Raw genomic sequence first — 19617 nt, 5'->3', positions numbered from 1 at the left:
TTATTACTAGACTTCGGATCTTTATGAAAAATAAAATCTTCGTGAACCTGCCTACAAAAATTGAACCTAAATAGGAATTTATTTTATTCTGCAAATATTATAACATTAACTTTACTTTCAATCTTTTTTATATTCTTGCATATTGTTTGTTTGCATTTTGTAGTTTCTTGCACATTCAAATTTCCTATAAATGCATAAAGATCCGCAGTCTACTTATTACACTGACTATATTAACACTTTATCTACCGGGCTATTTAGAAGCAGGCTTTAATTCAAAAAAGAATTTTCTACAGTAGCATATGCCAATCTAGGCTGACAATAATTCCTTCATACTGTTACTAGGTACATTGAAAGCCAAGTCTGTTACGAAATACTAAACATTGTGAGTAGACAACCATCAACGCAACAAATAAATTCGAGTAACTAAGTACTGCAATTAAAAAGCCTATAAATAGGCTCCTGGTAAATAAAGTGTTAGTTTGAGTACCAGAAGTACAAGTGGCACGAATTTTTTGAACGACCTAACATGCAGCCGTCTTTGCGATCCAATGTTACTCTGTGTTTGACGATTATACCTATCGCAGCTTGTCAACGCCAAAACCGATTTAAAATTCTGTGTACTGGCTATTGCATACTTGGGGGAGCTGATAATGATGGTCCTGAATGGAGTTCAGATTTAACGATCCGAATTTTTTGGGAGAGGTACCTCAAGATCGATTGGGATCTTGTAGTCCACTATATGCGAGAAGTCCACTATATGCAGTCTGCATTGTGCGGACTGTTTGGCAGGGGGTTGTAAGAACTTCTTAAAAGTTTATATTTTTAATGGTCAACAAGCGATGGTAACAAGTAATCTTAATTGTCGTGAAAATATAAAAATATAAGCGAGGCACTGGTAGAGAATTTTTGATATCTATTATACACGGTAATATGTTATTTAATGTTTCAAAATCTCAACTAGCAATTATGAATATATGTGACATAAATATGAAATCGATCTAATCGTGTCCAGTATACACTAAAATCTGTTATAAAGTAGTGGTTCGCATAATGTTCAAGAAAAATTAATTTTATGGAGGTACGATGGATTGTTAGGAGCACCAGGATCACGCTGGACAAACTTCTAAACACACTCAAGCTAAATCTACATCATGCGATACACTGTAATTTTAAACAAAAGCTTAGTCTCTTTTAATCTGCGAAAGATTTTGATTTTAGATTCGTAATAAATGTATCTGTAATCCTATAACTCTTTCCACATCACATGTTTTTGTGTAATCTTCACTAACAATCACAAACTTGAAAATGGTATAAACCCGAGCACAGAAAATATTCTTAATCGTTTTTGACACTGATTTAACCCTTTGCACTCCTGTGGCGCCTGTAGGGCAACGCATGTAATTTAAAAGTGGTTTTTCGAACGTACAATTTCAATTTTACTTATATCAGAATACAGCTAATTATTAATTGAAGTAATAATATATGAGTCATGAATGTTCGTAGATGTTTCTTTTCGAAGTAGAGTTTTCTTACTTCTACTATAAAAAAAATGGCACGAGCTTAAAGAGTTAACCCTTCGCACTCGAGAGATGACTTGAGAGGCGTGATTACGTTTCACGCAGCAAATGTACAATACCTAATGTTTCTTTAGGTTTAATTTCTTTGGAGCTCGAAGTGTCGATAAATTCTCAAATCTAGATAGCTTAGAATTCGTGGGAATAGAATGCTAAGAAACATCTCCAGTTGCTGTAGTAGATACCAGAAAAAAAGTCCTCGAGTGCAAAGGGTTAATCACGCTTTCAATAAACCATACCGATTACATTTAATATTGGATTATACGATTCGTAAAGAGAGGAAATTCACAGTCTTTAAATCTTTATATTATATCCTTTATTGTTAGGACACGGAAGGACGTCTTTTCGCTTCAAGATTCAAACTAAGAGAGAGGTCTTTTTCCAAAGCACATAGGAAAACCGGCCCCTACGCCGTAAAAGAAAAATACGGCTTGGGCCTGCCACACGTTTTTCACACTGCCCTCTTGAACACAAATACTGTCAGAGGCCCAACTACGAAGGCAGCAGAAACGAAACTTTCCCTTTTGAGAAACGCAGTGTTCCTCAGCTCTAGATTTATTTTTGTTACGTTTATCATTAAATAAACCAACATTTAATTCGCAACTCTACAGTCACTCGATCATAATAAAATTGTTCGCATAACCTCAGCCCTACCGGTCTTCGAAAGGCGAGGAAACTAGGATGAAACGATATTGGAAGCCACGTGTCCTGTTCCGATGGCAAACAGGAACGGCGCGAAGTTAATAACGATCGATCGATCGCATTTGTTTATTAACAGGCCGGTCAGGATTAAATTATTACAGCTTACCGTGAGAGTTCTCGCGTTAACGGAGGATATTTCGTTGGGAAATAAATTTGTGGGCTGGCGGTCACACCGGGGATATAACTTTTTCGTGGGTCGGGGGCCACTGAAGGCTACGTCAGCCTGGCGTGAATGCAACGCGAAACGTGCTCCAGACAGGGGAAAACCAAAAGTAGTTCTTCACCGGCAGTGGTCAGCCATGAGACAGTCGGACGAATAGCGTGCGCGCATGCGCGGTACGGTGATTCGTGCAGGAAGGGCGCGATGTAATCTAGGACGTTGATTTAGCTATCTGAAATTAGTAAAATTAATTGCTTCATGTCTCTAAACTTTTATGAGAGCGACAATGTAGATATTTGAGAGTCTATTGTCCTTTTTATTGTGTTCAGGAATACTGAATCTAATTGCAGAATTCAAAAGGAGGATGATCATAGTTACAGAAAGTAAAAGTTTCAGTATTCCAGAAATAAATATTCTGACCACTCCCCTATTCTACATACTGTACAATTAACCCTTTGCGCTCGAGGCATTTTTCTACAGAATCAAATCCAGTACATTTTTATAATAAATTTCTGTAAAACCAAAAACATCTACGAACATTCGTGACTCAATGTATTATTTCAATTAATGATTAGCTGTATTCCGATATAAGTAAAATTGAAATAGTACGTTCAAAAAATTACTTTTAAACTACATATATCGCCCTAGGGGCGCCATTCGAGCGCAAAGAGTTAAATATTTTTCTTTAATTCGATAGGCTTTTGGGTGCGTTCATATATTTCATGAAAGTGAATTTGTTTTTACACGCTCGATCTTTGATCTAATTGACTGAATAAAAAAAATATATGAATATTCGTAAGTTTTCTCTAAAAGTAATTCTTTTTTAAGTGTATGAAATTATCTATTTATAGAGCATTGTAGTTTATATATAATTGAAACATGTGAATGTGAATCACTTATGATAATATGATGAATCGTTATTTAACAAATTAGCTATCGTACAGAAAATGAAAATATAATGAGAAGAAACTTGGTTCATCGTATTCTTGAAACTTATCTAACATGTTTAGGTTCGAGCACAGTTTAATTTCTATAAATTTAATACAATATGATTTCAATGTCAAGAACTATTTAAAAAAAAACATATGTTTATAAAAAATCTCTAATAAAAAAAAACATTGAAATTTTATTTATAGTTCCTTTACTCATAGGTTATTGTAATATTATTATGATATATATGATTATAGGTTATGTAATATTACTTAAGTATATTGTTATATAAATTGTATTGTTCAAAAGAAACAAATTTCAGCAAAGTGGTTCAATTTTTGAAGGTGACAGAGAAACTGCTGGATTAAAAATAGGCATTGTTTAAGTATCGAAATTGTTTTCTATTGGGATTTTCATTTTTGCGCCCAAATCACTAACAGTGATTTTTCACGATGATCACACAATCACGATCGCAGATGGTGTTTCAGAAGCGGTTCATGTTAATTGTTACCTTTAGTGTCTCGCTGTCTTTCCATATCGGAAATTCAAGAAATTACAAATGAGTCAAATTTAAATTGTGTTACAATTATATTAACGTTGCTTTTACACCATATTATAATACATATATAATCTAAGAACAACATAATTCGTAATAAGAATGTTCTCTACCAATCAGAAGCGATCACGAAGAATCACGAATCACTGTGAATAATCATCGCGATTGAGAATGAACGTGATTGAATCACGAGTGATTCAAAAGTAGCAGTTCACGCCATCTCGAACTAGGACGCCTTCTCGATTGTTACGCGTGGATGCGTGGGAAATGTTACGGAGTCATTGATGAATTTATATGTGGAAGATGATGGAAGATGTCTCCTCTACAATCTTGCTTAAGATGTTTCAATCATTATGATTTACGGTCGTTTTCGCAGTCTTTTTATTCTTGTTAATAAGGAGTTTCCAGAGATTTGAAGCATTTGCTATTCGCAAATAAATGACATTGTGTTTCACGTTTAATTGCAATTATGTAAACTTCGTAAAGATTTCAATAGTATAGAAACATTTTCCCTATTTTTTCTAATAAGAGAAACATTAAATGCAACAGTAGTTTTGTCTTATATTTTCAGTACTGGAAAACAAAACTTCAAATGCAATTTTGTCATTTTTGATTATAGTTCTATTTTTCCTTGCAAAACACCTCTTAAATTATATATATTCTATAAGGATGTTCATTTAGGCAAGCAATTTAAATAATAAATCATTTGTATTGCAAAGCAAAGATTCATCGAAAATGCGGTGTCCAAATACTTTCGTTTCTAAATCGAATGGAAATATTAATCTGCGGAGCGGCGGCCGCGCGTAATTATTCCTGCGGTCGTATTCAACTTCGTAATAATGCTCCAATTTCGTCGTCGACGTGGGACGTTTGAAGTTCCAAACAGCAACGAACGTCCCACAGTGGTTTAGGATGTTAGTTTAGAAGTTCAAAAGCTTAATTCGGGCGCAAAAATGAAAATTCCAATAGAAAACACTTTCGATACGTAAACAATGTCTGCTTTTAATCCAGCAGTTTCTCTGTCGCCTTCAAAAATTGTTTCTTTTGAACAATGAAATTGAAGATATTAATCCAACCACTACAAGTAAAGGAAGTGTAAATAAAATTTCAATGCTTTTTTTTATTAGAGATTTTGTATAAACGTGTTATTTTTTTAAATAGTTCTTGACATTGAAATCAAATTGTATAAAATTTATAGAAATCAAACTGTGCTTAAATTTACGTCAGATAAGTTTCAAGAATACGATGAACCAAGTTTCTTCTCGTTATATTTTTATTTTCTGTACGATAGCTAATTTGTTAAATAACTACCCATCATAGTATCATAAGTAATCACATTCACATGTTTCAATTATACATAAACTACGATGCTGTATAAATACAATTTCGTACACTTAAAAAGAGAATTACTTTTAGAGAAAACTTACGAGTGTTCATATATTTTTTTTATTAAATCAAATGATCACTGTTAGTGATTTTTCACGCCATCCCTAATCCTAGTACTTTCGAATCGGATCGTGATTCCCCGTCAGTGGTCTGCCATTGGTCAGCCGAATGAATAGCGTGCACGCATGCGCGCAGATCATCGTCAGGAAGTACGTTTCCCGACCGCTAGATGCTCCAAGCGTTCCACCGTCGACGACGAAATTGGAACATTATTACGAAGTTGAATACGACCGCAGGAATAATTACGCGCGGCCGCCGCCCTGCAGATTAATATTTCCATTCGATTTAGAGACGATTTGCGATATATTTCAATCCGCGATTAATGACTATCCCTGTCCCGTTTCGGTCGTGCGTGATTGCGTGTAATCACTCAGCACGCCCATCCATCGGTTCGTTAGCGGGTCGAGGACTCGTTGAAAGAATAACATCGTAAAGCTTGCGGACGTTGTTCAACGACCACCCCCGATAGATCGTAAACAGAAACGATAAACAGTCACGGCGTTTGCGTGAACGACACGAGCCAGTTTCGCGTGATTCGATCCACCGCGTAAAAGATAAAGTGCTACCTGTTAAAAAATGGAGCCCGAAACGGTTCTTCCACACCGAAATACATTTTACACGAACCGATTTATTTGTAAAATTTGATACGGTGTAATTATCCGTGGTAGAACAGGCGATAGTCGATGGAAAAAAATACAGGGTGTTGCCAAAATCGACGAACTGAACTTCGGGCACATTAAACTCGTGTTTGATGTTTAAGTGGCGCCATTTTGTCTGCTTTAACCCTTCTCATTGTCCTCTAATAAAAATAAACTCTACTTTTACATATAGGGAATAATAATGCATTAGTATTTTTCATTTTTAATTATTACATGTGGGGGAACCATGTTCATCTGATACAATAACATTCCAGGTGCCGCCTTAGAATATAATTAATAACTCGATTAGTATTACAGTAATCGACACGGAAAAAATCATGCAATGTCTTCGCGAATATTTTAACCGGCACAAAACATTTCAGTTCCACGTTTCGCTTAGTTCTCTCTTAAAAAATTCACAAACTACACCGAATTTCGGTAAGTCGTGCGCGTGCCCCAAGCAACATCTAAGACGAACGTTGTTCTTTCTTTTTGACTGATTCCTGCTCGCAGAATCTTTTTCTACCAGACAGTGCCGCTCGTCGTGGGACACCTCGCGCGTATTTTTGGTGGAATATCGCAGAAAGAGTCCATTTCGGAAATGAATGCGCGTCTGGCTCCGTCCCGTAGACGCGTCGAAAATTCAATCCAGCGTTTAAGTAGCATAATGGTTTGGGTTCGGTTGAGAGGGTGAGGAACGGCGGTTCCGAATCGATGTAATTGAATCATCGCTGCCAAAAATAGAAAAAGAGAGGGGAAGAGCAAAGGGAGAGAATACAGGTCGAAATATTGGGCGGAATATCGCGCAGCAAAATTCTGGCCGCAGCTAGGCAACCATTTTCATCGATCGCGACCGGGCGAGGGGGGTCCGAAAAGGGGGTCGGCCATTTTGTTTACCGTGCGCTAATGTCGAATAACCGCTAAAAGTAAATAACAGTTCCCTTCTACGTCCTGTCAACTATTAATCAGGATATGCAAATCGACCACTTTCAGGGAAATTCGAAGATTTTTTTATGTATGTATTTATTTTAATGTTCCCGTAAGGGTTACATAACCTCCGCTTCCACATGCAATCTCATTGCAAAATTACAAAATTACACAATATACTTAACCTATTCTTAATTCCTAGTCCTTATAGATGTCGTCTTATCTTTCTTAACTCTACCTAAGTAAGGATGTTTATTAAAATTTATGAGTGTAACCTAACTATAAGTGTTGCCCAGTGTTAATTCTATAGAGAAATCGATACTTTATCCTCAGAACGCTGCCATAATGGTAATCTTGAGAGTCTTCATTTCTTATCAATTTATTTATCATTATATTCAATATATAATAATTTATATAATTATTTAAATAAATTGAGGGTTAACTCTGGTTTAAAATGGAGGGTCGATAAGTTGATTCTACTATATATATATAGTAGAATCAACATCCTTGCTTATCGACCCTCCATTTTAAACCAGAGTTAACCCTCAATTTATTTAAATAATAGATACCTTTGATAACACAAGAGCTCCTATTCATCCAACGTCCTCATTTCAACACATAATTCAGATCACAATTGTAACCTATCGTAAACAACTGAAACAACGAATCTAAAGTCTCCAACCCTTATTCGTTATTCGCCATATAAACAAAGACTTACCAAGTCTCCGTTCTAAACCAGAAAAGCGTTAAAATCGAGCGACCAACGACAGGTTCACCGTGTCCATCGACCTACCGGCAAGCATTGCCAACGACAAAAAACAAACCGTGCCAACGAACGCAAACGTTTGAACCCGTTGTAGACGCGTCGCGCAAATGTTGTTTATGTAATTAAAATTTTATTATTACACCGCATCGATGTTATCGACGTCGCGGAATTTTTAACCGACTTTGAAAGGAGGAGGTTACTCAATTCGACATGTACATATTTTTGTTTTGTATGTTGATGAAATTGTTGCCCGATCGAGCCTGACATCTACAACAATCCGCTATCCAAGCGATACCGAACCACCGATATCAAATAACCGACCGAAGGAGAGCCCCGGAAAGGACGGGCCGCACAAAAGGAGCCTTCCCTCGAGGTGTTTGTTATGTTATAGAGAACCGACGCGACTCCTAATTAACGTCAGCGCTCCGCATTTCGCTAGGATGCGTCGGACGCGGCAAGGCTCGCGAGCAAATGAGAAAAACAGCTTCGTTACCGCGTTACCTGGCAAGGAAAAGGAAAACTGGATAGAAATGCCGCCACTGCTCCGGGAAATCGGTGTTTAAAGATGTATAACGGATGTTTCTTCAGAAACTAAGATTGTAATCGATCGAATCGGATCTAGTCCCACGTGTCTTTATTGCTATGGGGTTTGTACAGTGGCGTTGGCGTAGACTTCACCAGGAATATAGAACTCAAGAGCAATATTCCTTGCAAGTGCTCGTGAATAGAGTTTTACAGGGACTCCAAGTAAAGTCCGTTGCCGGTTAGTTGGCGAGGGTCCCCCAAACTAGAGAGGACTGGGAAGGACAGGGGATTACGCTCGCTCCGTCTAGGGCTACGGTTACTATGGATGCGAATTCGGACGAAAATATGTTCGAACGAGTTCTGACGAATTCGTCTGAACAAATAAACGCCTATTTTTCAATGAGAGTATTTACACTAGCAACGATAAACATGTCAGAACATTTACAACGGCGTCAAAGCTAGTTGATAGTTTGATTTTATCGTGCGTCCTGCGTCTATTCTTTTAGTCAGTACGTTTCTGCCGCCCAGCAAAGATGGACGAACTTAACGAATTCCGAACACATTTTCGTCCGAATTCGCATCCATAGTAACCGTAGCCTAAACCTCCCTGAGAAGTTTGGCAGTAGGTCTGACTAGTGACAACTCAATCTCCTTTCTATAGAACCAACTGCTGGATTATAAGTAAGTAGATTATACTATCCCAAATCAGACTCGCCAGCCACTAGACTACTTTTCATCTTTGTACTGTTCAATTGTGAATAACTTTATATTATATAAATAGACAATCTAATTTCTTAGACATTGATGCTGTAACAGTAATGGAGCGAAATGAATTGTACACAATTTTGTAATGTAACATAAGACGTAAAATATTGTGTATGCATTAATTAGTAATAAAAGGAAAGAAACTTTTGGGACAACCTAATAGATTATATTAACCCAAATCAGACTCGCCAGCCCCTAGACTACTTATCATCTTTGCACTGTTCAATTATGAATAACTTAGACGATTTCAAAATGCTACAGCTCCAGCTGTTACGCTGTCAAGGTTGATGTTATGTCACGGGTGCTGGACTGGAACGTTCCAGGTATCGCGTTGTCCTGTACATTTTGTGAGTTTTGGTGGTCGATTCTGTCGAGATGTTAGAATGATTTTGCCTCAGAGACGGTTGCGCGATGGAGTGCAGTTTAGGCAGATAATGCGAATCAATCCTGTTGAAGAAGTTCATGATTCTGTGGTGGTTCTAACAACTCGTGTTTCGTTACTTCGCATCACGGACATAGGAATATATGGACCGGGCATAGCAAAACTCCGACGTCTGCCTAGCTAGCCCCTCAACTTAACTACAATTTAAGGAAAAAATTGCATAATAATGCACTATTTATGCGCTCTTCGAATCCGTAAGAAAAAAAACTTTGTGCTCGCTCCATTTAATGCGAAAAAATTTATTTAAATGGTGGGCTGAGTCGGCTATCAATAAGCCCTCCCCCCCCCCCCCCCTCCCACATATTAATGATAAGCAATATTGACAGAAAAACATGCAGGATTTATTCGCTAATTATGCGTTATCGTATAAGAGCAATTTCGATTTTTGCGTTTCATCCCCTAAGGGACTTCCCTCTTGGTGCAAATGCAAGTTTTGTCTCGTAACTTGCTAATTTTACTAAAATTTTATTATTCAACTGTACACGATTAATACTCGATTTATGGCTCTATTAAGGCTTAATGAATTCGTCTTGAAAAGTATTATCACATGGTATAAAATAAATATATATATAGTTCCATTTGAAAAACGAAACTTGACCATCATATCTCGTTAAATAATAAAGTTAACAAAAATTCCTTCTCGCTGAAACATGAGCCCAATTTTATTATGCAATCTCCATATTTGAAATTTTGCATTCAACCGATAGTTTTGGAGTTAGAGCTCCGTATCACTCAGGCTGGGAGATCCTGTATGTAGAAGATTATTTGTGCTTAATTAAAAAACAAAAGCTTAAAGTTTCTCTTGGGAAAACTTTTCGTAACGATAACTTTTATTATGGTTGTGACATAATTGTGTGGGTAACAGAGGCAAATTAAAGCTTCTGCCTACCTACAAGAATACACCCGAGGAACTAAATAAAATTGAAGAGTATAAATGATTGGTATACAGGTGAGATGACGAGACTCGAGGAGTATCAGGGCATGTCCTCCAGGTCTCACCTTCTCATTCGTATCTTACACTGTACAACACAATCAGTATACTTCTCTGTGTCTATTTTATGACGGTGAACTTTCTAACAAATGAGCTCAGGCTGTGTATAACAGCAGCGATAGTGCATTAGTTTCTTCGATTGTTATCGCATCGGGGATTAATCGATCGGGCTGTATATTGATCTTCATATGTCGTCAAATCTTCCTGTGTCCACATTACGAAGTACGCCTCGTTAACTTTAATCAGTGATTAATGGGCTACCAGTGGTTTTGGATGCTCACCAACGTGCTTTGCGTTGATCATCGATACACCAGCCTCGCGGAGCACTTGTCGCTCGTTCAATAAACAGTCTTCATGCTGCACGGATTTCACGATAACAGTGGTGCAGCGAAATTCACTTGGAACTCTCCTCGACTGTAATCCTTTTCGAGAATTTCGGTTAATCGGAGACACTTCCATGCTGGCTAGGACTGTCTTCGCCTACCGCCCCTCTTATGTTATCACTGAGCGCTCTATGACATGGACAGAGACCGGCCACGTGGCATACTTTTAGTAGAACAGTTTTACATTTGTGTTCTACGTTTTAGTTTCTCGCGGATGCTCTACTTACACCTTGGATGGCAGTGCGATGAACGATATTTCGATTTTTATTTTGGAGCTGTTTGGATAACGAGGAATTTGCATGTTGATTCATCTTCTCGAAAGATCTTATGCAAGGGGATATAGTTCTTTGAAGATCTCGAGAAATGGGCTGAAAATTTTGGACTAATAGGAGCAGAGACAGATATGTACACAGTGGTGCCTCGATTGTTGCACGCGAAGTTGGTTGAATGCATTACTGTACTGTACTGAGCAGTACTGTAGAATTTTGACTATTATGTTGCATCTACAAATGGACTCGAACTAAGATATAAATAATATGGGATGTGCAACTCGCGGGCCATTAGTAATCGCAGTCCAAGTAGAAACAGTGCTCTGCAATTTTGATTATTACATGGTATCCACAAGTGGAGCTGAGCTAAGCTACAAGTAATCCAGGATGTGTAACTCGCAATAAACAATAAAGGCACATGAATCTTTTTATTTATACCGAGGGTCAGTATTGCATATTGCTCAGGAGTTGGCGAGGCAACCTATCAACTGAAGGGGACAGAGGCAAGGAAATTTCACTGTTCGGTCCGCCTTTAATCCGCCCTTTTTTCGAGCAGTCACGCCGCATAGTCAGTCGTAGTCCATACTAAATATTAACCATTTGCACTCGAGAGGTGACTTGAGAGACGTGATTAGGTTTCACGCAGCAAATCTACAATACCTAATGTTTCTTTAGGTTGAATTTCATTGGAGCTCGAGGTGTCGATAAAATGATTGTCGGCGAGGTAAAGGTGACTTTATTCTCAAATCTAGATAGCTTAGAATTCATGGCAATAGAATGTTAAGACACATCTCGAGTTGCTGGTAGATACCAGAAAGACCTCGAGTGCAAAGGGTGCTAGGGCTATGTTAGAGGACTAAAGGATCCTTAACCCTTTGCACTCGAGAGGTGACTCTCAGTCACCATTAGGTTTCACGCAGCAAATCTATCAGCAATAATGTTTCTCTAGCTTTAATTTCTTTGGAACTCGAAGTGTCAATAAAATGATTGTCGACGAGATAAAGGTGACTTTATTCTCAAATCTCGATAGCTTAGCATTCGTGGTAATAGAACTCGGGTGCAAAGGGTTAACTCCATAAACCATGATAATGTATCACTTTTGTTACAAAACGCTCTTCCGATCTTCAAAAATTCCAAATACACCAAACTACCGAAGATTAAAAGACAATCCCTTAAATGAAGATTAACGAAACGTTACGACACGTAATTGTCTATAAACGCTAACAAAATATCTATCAGTGTAATCTAATATTGACGGCTAGGTCGATAGCATCGAATGTAACTTTGCCAAAAGTAGGAATGGAATTGAAAAGTCGCAATCGCTGGGGAGGCGATTGAGTGGCAACAGCAAGAAGCTCGATGAAAAGGACGCTCTGGTTGCGGGAAGAGGTATTCGCGGCATTGGTCAGCTCGAAGAGGGGTACTGGTACTTCTACTAATTAATGTTAGTACCACGTGTTTCGGCGCGATGCATCGTTCAGGGAAGCACGTCAACGGTCAGCCAACCAAACAGATTGGGGCGAAAGTACAGTTCGGATTGTTAGCCCGTAGTTTCAAGAGGCGGCGAGACCACGATTGGTGGGCTTTTTGCGCGGGAATCGATCCCACGTTTTCGGGAGGACGCGACGCCGCTGCATCGAGGACATTGGCGTAGCCATCGTGTAGCGAACGTAAGCAAATCTCAGGACTAAACTGAAGTAAGACTTTACGGTTCCGATACATTACGGCGCCATTAGTTCACGTGCTCGACGTGCAATAAAATTGTTGTCGTGCTCGATTTTAATATTCTTTCTAGTTTAAAATCGTTTATTTGCAAATCTTATGTATAATCTGATGAATAAAGCTGATGAAGCCAGAGAAACATAAATCGAAGTAACTAATAGAACTTAACCTTGTTAATTGGTAATTATTATCACTAAAACTACTGAGTTCGATATATATATATATAAGTACCAATTGATAAGGTTAGGTTCTATTAATTCTATCGATAAATTCATATATATATAGATTATATATCTAGAATTAATAGAACCTAACCTTATCAATTGGTACTTATTATCACTCAAACTACTGAGTTCAATATATATTTACCATTCATAAAGTGTATATTTGTAATTAGAAGGAAGAGAGACCAACTAATTTATCAATAGAACCGATAAAACCTATCAAGAGAACTAATAGAACCTAACCTTGTTAATTGGTAATTATTATCACTAGAACTACTGAGTTCAATATACATATATTTATCATATATAAACTGTATATTTGTAATTAGAAGGAGGAGAGACAGACTAATTTATCAATAGAACCAATACAACCTATCAATAGAACTAATAGAACCTAACCTTATCAATTAGTACTTATTATCACTAAAACTACCGAGTTCAATATATATTTATCACACATAACCCATATATAATAATTAAAACGAGAAGAAACAAACTAATTTATCAATAAAATTGATTCTCTATTACAATAGTCGCCCTAAAAAATTTTACTAAAACCACTACTAATAGTTGAATGACTTTAAGAAGGTTTTTGAAATACACGTATCAAATTCAATGTAACTTTAATGTTAAAGGTATCATGCTCTTCTCGAGTCATATCAAAAATTACTTATTCTTATAAACAATTGAAACGGTGACTATAGCCCTCGAATTTAATAAATATACATCAAAATTCAAATGTGCCTTTGAATTTTTCTTAAAAATTGGCACGAACTTTCTGGACAACTCAATATTAACTCAATAAACCACGAGAATGTGGCAATATTAAGAAGATTAAAAGACAATTCCTTAAATGAAGATGAATGAAACTTTACGACACATAATTGTCCATAAACGCTAACAAAATATCTAAAAAATTACTTATTCTTGTAAACAATTGGAACGGTGACTATAGCCCTCGAATTTAATAAATATACATCAAAATTCAAATGTGCCTTTGAATTTTTCTTAAAAATTGCCACGAACTTTCTGGACAAACCCAATATTAACTCCATATCCACGAGAATGTAGCAATTTTAAGAAGATTAAAAGACAATCCCTTAAATGAAAATTAATATAAACGTTACGACACATAATTGTCCATAAACGCTAACAAAATATCTAAAAAATTACTTATTCTTGTAAACAGTTAGGAACGGTGACTATGCCCCTCAAAGAGGTTCGGAATAATACTCTTCAACAGTGACGAGAAAATTCGATATTCACAACGATAAATTCGTTCGACAACAACGAGACAACGATATAAATTGTCGTCTTCGGGGTGACAAGGTCGGCCGTTCATAAATGTCGCGCACAATCAGAACGAAGGAGGCGTGGGGCAAAAGACGTGGAACGTCGAGGACTGGATAAGAATCCCATTCCTTGGAGGTGATCATTCCGCCAACCGACGTCGCAAACAGAGATGACCCCGTTGCCACTTTAAATACCTGACGCCTCCTTAGGAATCACCTGTTGACTGCACTTCCTGCCGCAAGGAAATTACAGACACAGCGATCGTGCGAGGCCACGGAGCGCCCCGAACTTGGGAAAAACTTTTTCAACGATCGTCGATCCGTTTACCTAAGCTGCAGCTACCCCGAGCCACTTCTCGACCTCTCCATCTCGATCCCTTTTATTTTTCTGTCTTTTTGCCACCGCCCCATTCCTTTCGCCGTTCTCCGCCCTTCGGTTCGATCTGTCTCCCTTTCGCGGCTCTGTCTCGCACACCGCCGACCCCCGCGATCCCCCTAGCCCTGTATATTTCTTCGTTTCCCTTATCCGCAGCTCGACGAAGAAACTTCATGCTCCGCGTAAACTGGCATAATTAACTTCCCGTAGCGACTTCTTAATTGTGGAAGGAAAAGTTCAAGGACCTCGCGTGTATTTTGCAAGCGGGACGCGCGAAAATTCTCGACAAGGAGGAAGACAGCGAGGCAGGGGGTGGGGGGGGGAGGGCGGGGGCGGTAGAGTGGAGTGGAGTGGGTCGGGAAAACAAATTGCTTCAAGGGATGGCCAGTAGGAAACCGCGTCAACAACGATGATTAATACGATAACGAGCGAAATAGAGGAATGTTTACTCGAAGAATGGCACGAGAACTTCTGGGCGGTTTTTAACAGGACTTCGAATGTAATTGCGCCAATTAGCGCGGTGGTGTAACTTAGTTTCCGAGATCCTTGGGGAAGAAATCGTTTTAGGTTACTTATTTTTATTAGGTGTACTGTAAGAGAAAATGCTTGATTGTTTAAATGAAATTAAGGGGGGTGGTATTATTTGAGATTTCTTTGTAATTTTGGAAGGCTGATTATTAAATACAATTTAATAAACATGATATGATATCACAAACTGACCAATACGAATATTTTAGTATTATTTTATAGAACAATTGTAATTAGTAAAAGAAGATAGGTGAAAGTATTTATTCTTCATTGAGATATATGTATTATCTAGTGTCATATTCTACAGGGTATTTCACCTAACTTGACCATCTTAAATATATCACTCATTTTGTATGATAGATTTTATAATATTGATTTTGTTGTTAATTGGGTAACTTTAAAAGAAATTTTTAAATATATGGTCTAATTGATTGGGATAGTAGTTTTAGCGTTAATAAATAATATAGTTTATTTTACATTGGACTTTTACTTTGGCTAAGTGATCACAAACTGACCAAAACAAATGTGTATTTTGGTATTATTTTATAGAAAAATTGTAATTAGTAAAAGGAGATAGATGAAAGTATTTATTCTTTATTGAGATATCTATCGTCTATTATTATATTCTACAGGGTATTTCACCTACAGTGGGTGTAGAGAGTATTCGTTCACCGATCAATTTCCAAAAAAATATGTAAAATTGTAATTTATTATCTTACTTTTTATAAACAATGACATTCTACATATTCTCGGAAATCTCTAGAATAGATAGATTACAACAAAAAATAGCTATTTACGTAAGTTGTGAAATTAACAAGAAAAAAACAATTAACCGATAGAAATATTGAAGCAATATGTAATAATTCGCATAACTGTTTAATTTTTAAAACTTCATTAAGAAAAAAGAAATTTACATTAATTTATAAGTATATGATACTTCCTTCGTGAGATTTCCTTTTGATTTTATAATTATTCTAACTCTTCTAAGCATTAAATTAACTAAACTATTAGTTATTCGAAGTGCGATCTTCTATCTTTTTCCATTCCTCTATTAGAGCTATTTTTAAAAGTACTTTACTGGAAATTTGATGTTTTCTAATTCGTACGGAGCAATAAACTAATGTGTTTACGTTACAAAACTCTACTGTAAATGGTTCGTCATGAGAATTGTACAAATACTTGTTGCTTCTATACTTTTACCCACTGTTCGCATTTTTGTTGTTAATTTCACAAATTATATTAACTAGTAAATATTGTTTGGACTATATCTATCCTAGAGACTTCTGAGAATATGTAAAATATCATTGATTATAAAAAAAGAAATTAATAAACTACAATTTCACACAAAAGTTTCTTTGTAAATTGATCGGTGTACGAATACATTCTACACCCACCGTAAATGTATAAATTTTTCTAAAAAGAGTCTAAATTGGAATCAAAATATTGAAACGTGATATTATTATTTAAAGTGTGCTTGCGTCAAACATTGTCTTTCTCCTATTAACTTTCAACATGACAGGCAGGATTTATACGAATAATTCTAATTTGATGATGGATATCAATTTTGGAGGCTTTGATATATCAGTCATATTTGTTAGGAAATATTTGTGCCTTTTCATTTCATACTTGTTGATGTTTTCCTGGTAAACGGGTTCAATAAATATTAAATTTCAAAATATTTCTCACTCACAAAATGAGAAATATCGTACCGGATCATCCACCGGCTGCATTAAAACTAACACAAATTATTCTTTGTACGTATAATATTATTCATTAAAACGAAATATATTTGTAATATAGATAAAATGTCGGGTTAGTCCATAAATTCGTGCATGTTTATGTTACTGTTTGCATTGTAATTTACTGTCCGCGTTACGAATCGTTCCTCTCTTTTATTCATTGATTCTGTCGCCGCAGACCTTTTTTTAATAACCTGCACATCTAAAAAGCAATTCACACAAAAGAATTTATTCGAATTTCCTAGCATTTCTAGTCGTTTTCAAAATAGCATCAACCCTTTGACTACGAAGGATCGTGTACATTCATCAATTTAAAATTGTACTCAGCTTTAAATCCGTCGAAGCAATTTTTACTCAACAATTAATGCTTCTCATATTCAAGAATACTTATTATTAAGATTATAAGAAAAAGAAATTTTCTTTGTATACTATATGTTTTACATTCACGCAAAGTTTCATTTATATCAGAATTTTCAGATTGCGAAAGCTTCTCTTGTTTGAAGTCTTTTTTAAAACTATTTAGTTCATTTTATACGTGCATTTTGAACATTTCTAAAAAAACTTCTTCGAACATTAAGGAACAATTGTTTCACTTAGGGTGAGTCTGTAAATGGTTCGTCATAAGAATCGTACAAATATTAGGTTGTCCTAAAAGTTTCTTTCGTGAGTTGCATTCAATTACTTTCTGTGGCAGTGTTTATATAAATAGACAATCTAATTTCTTAGACATTGACGCTGTAACAGTAATGGAGCGAAATGAATTGTACACAATTTTGTAATGTAACATAAAACATAAAATATTGTGTATGAATTAATTATTAATAAAACGAAAGAAACTTTTGGGACAACCTAATACTTATTGCTTCTATATTTTTACCCACTTTTCGCATTTTTTTGTTAATTTCACAAATTATATTAACTAGAAAATGTTGTTTGGACTATATCTATATCTTAGAGACTTCCGAGAATATGTGAAATATCATTGGTTAAAAAAGAATAAGTTAAGAAACTACAATTTCACACAAGTTTTTTGGAAAATTGATCTCTGTACGAATACATTCTACACCCACTGTATCTCAATAATGAGGCTTCAGATTGCAACATGTAAACGTACTTTTCGATTCATATCGACATAAAACGTCAATATTTAAAGTCCTACTTTTTATTAACACTCGCATCCCTTATCTGTTACCTCCAAACCTGTCTTTCATTAAATTCTGAGATGAGGCGCTTTCCAGACGTTAAAGTTAATTCCTTCGTCCCGGAAATACCCGGTGTACGAATTGAATCCGCTACTCCTGGGATAATAAAGCCGCGTCACTGCATAAATTCCTCTCGTCGCGCGTCTCGAGAGTCAGCAGTACCGTTCGGCTGTTTCCCCGAAATAAGAAACCGGCGATTAGGAATCGCGGCATCGTGGAATTTTCCAGCCTCGCGTTGCTTTCCATTCGAACTCCTGATCCAGACTGATCGAATTCTCGATTTTTCAAACCTAATCCTTTCCCGAGGAAATGGGACGTGGTTGACGATCGAGCTTCGAGCGGAATCGAGGGAGGTGAGGGTGACACTTAATCCTCTTGTACTCGGGAATAAAACGGAACAAACTTTGACCCGCGGCGCGAGTACATCTGTATGTCGCGTCGTGACAGGGGTGAATCTAGAATTTTTTGTAAACTCGATTTAGACTCACTTTACACACTTTACACACTTTACACACTTTACACTTTACACACTTTACACACTTTACACACTTTACACTTTACACACTTTACGCTTTACACACTTTACACACTTTACACACTTTACACTTTACACTTTACACTTTACACTTTACACTTTACACTTTACACACTTTACACACTTTACACACTTTACACTCTATTACACTCACTTCATACTCACTTTACACTTTGCACTTTATACTCACTTTCCACTATCCACTTTACAGTCTATTACGCTCACTTCATACTCACTCTACACTTACTTTACACTCACTTTACTCTCACTTTCCACTCACTTTCCACTTTCCACTTTACGCTCACTGTACACTATACACTCACTTTATTCTCACATTACACCGACGTTGCACTTTACAATTTACTCTTACAGTACACTCACTTTGCACTTTACACTTTACACTCTATTACACCCGCTTCACAATTTACACTCTATTACACTCACTTTACTCTCACTTCACACTCTATTACACTCGCTTTACACTTACTTTATAATTTACACTTTATCACTATTTTAGGGTCCTTATCTTTTCTAAAGTGCTATAAGAGAGGCAAATATTTTTGTGGAAATGTAGCAGAATTATATTATTCTTTTTTCAGTACACTTGAAAATTGATTGTTAAAATAATATGTATTTACGTTTTAAAAATTTGTACTCAATCTAAATATACACATATATAAGATATGAGACTAAAATTAGCCTATTTGCTTGGGTTAGGTCTGCGACTCACTTTACACTTACTTTATAATTTACACTTTATCACTATTCTAGGGTCCTTATCTTTTCTAGAATGCTATAGGAGAAGCAAATATTTTTGTGGATATATAGCACAATTACATTATTCTTCTTACAGTACGTTTGAAAATTGATTATTAAAGATATGTATTTACGTTTTAAAAATTTGTACTCAATCTAAATATACACA

General features: G+C 36.4%; 1 long non-coding RNA gene across 3 annotated transcripts in view; it reads right to left on the bottom strand.

Moving 5' to 3' along the window:
- Positions 1–1722: 1722 nt before the first annotated feature.
- Positions 1723–19617, bottom strand: part of LOC128879712 (uncharacterized) — a 67863-nt gene continuing 49968 nt past the window's right edge. For all 3 annotated transcript variants that reach the window (XR_008457682.1, XR_008457681.1, XR_008457680.1), the window contains one exon: positions 1723–2668. This is a non-coding gene — a long non-coding RNA (uncharacterized LOC128879712). The remainder of the gene's footprint in view (positions 2669–19617) is intronic.

Source organism: Hylaeus volcanicus, chromosome 7 (assembly GCF_026283585.1).
Source record: "Hylaeus volcanicus isolate JK05 chromosome 7, UHH_iyHylVolc1.0_haploid, whole genome shotgun sequence".
Lineage (NCBI taxonomy): Eukaryota > Metazoa > Arthropoda > Insecta > Hymenoptera > Colletidae > Hylaeus > Hylaeus volcanicus.
The sequence above is the reverse complement of the archived record's forward strand: the minus strand, read 5'-3'. Positions and strand labels throughout refer to the sequence as shown.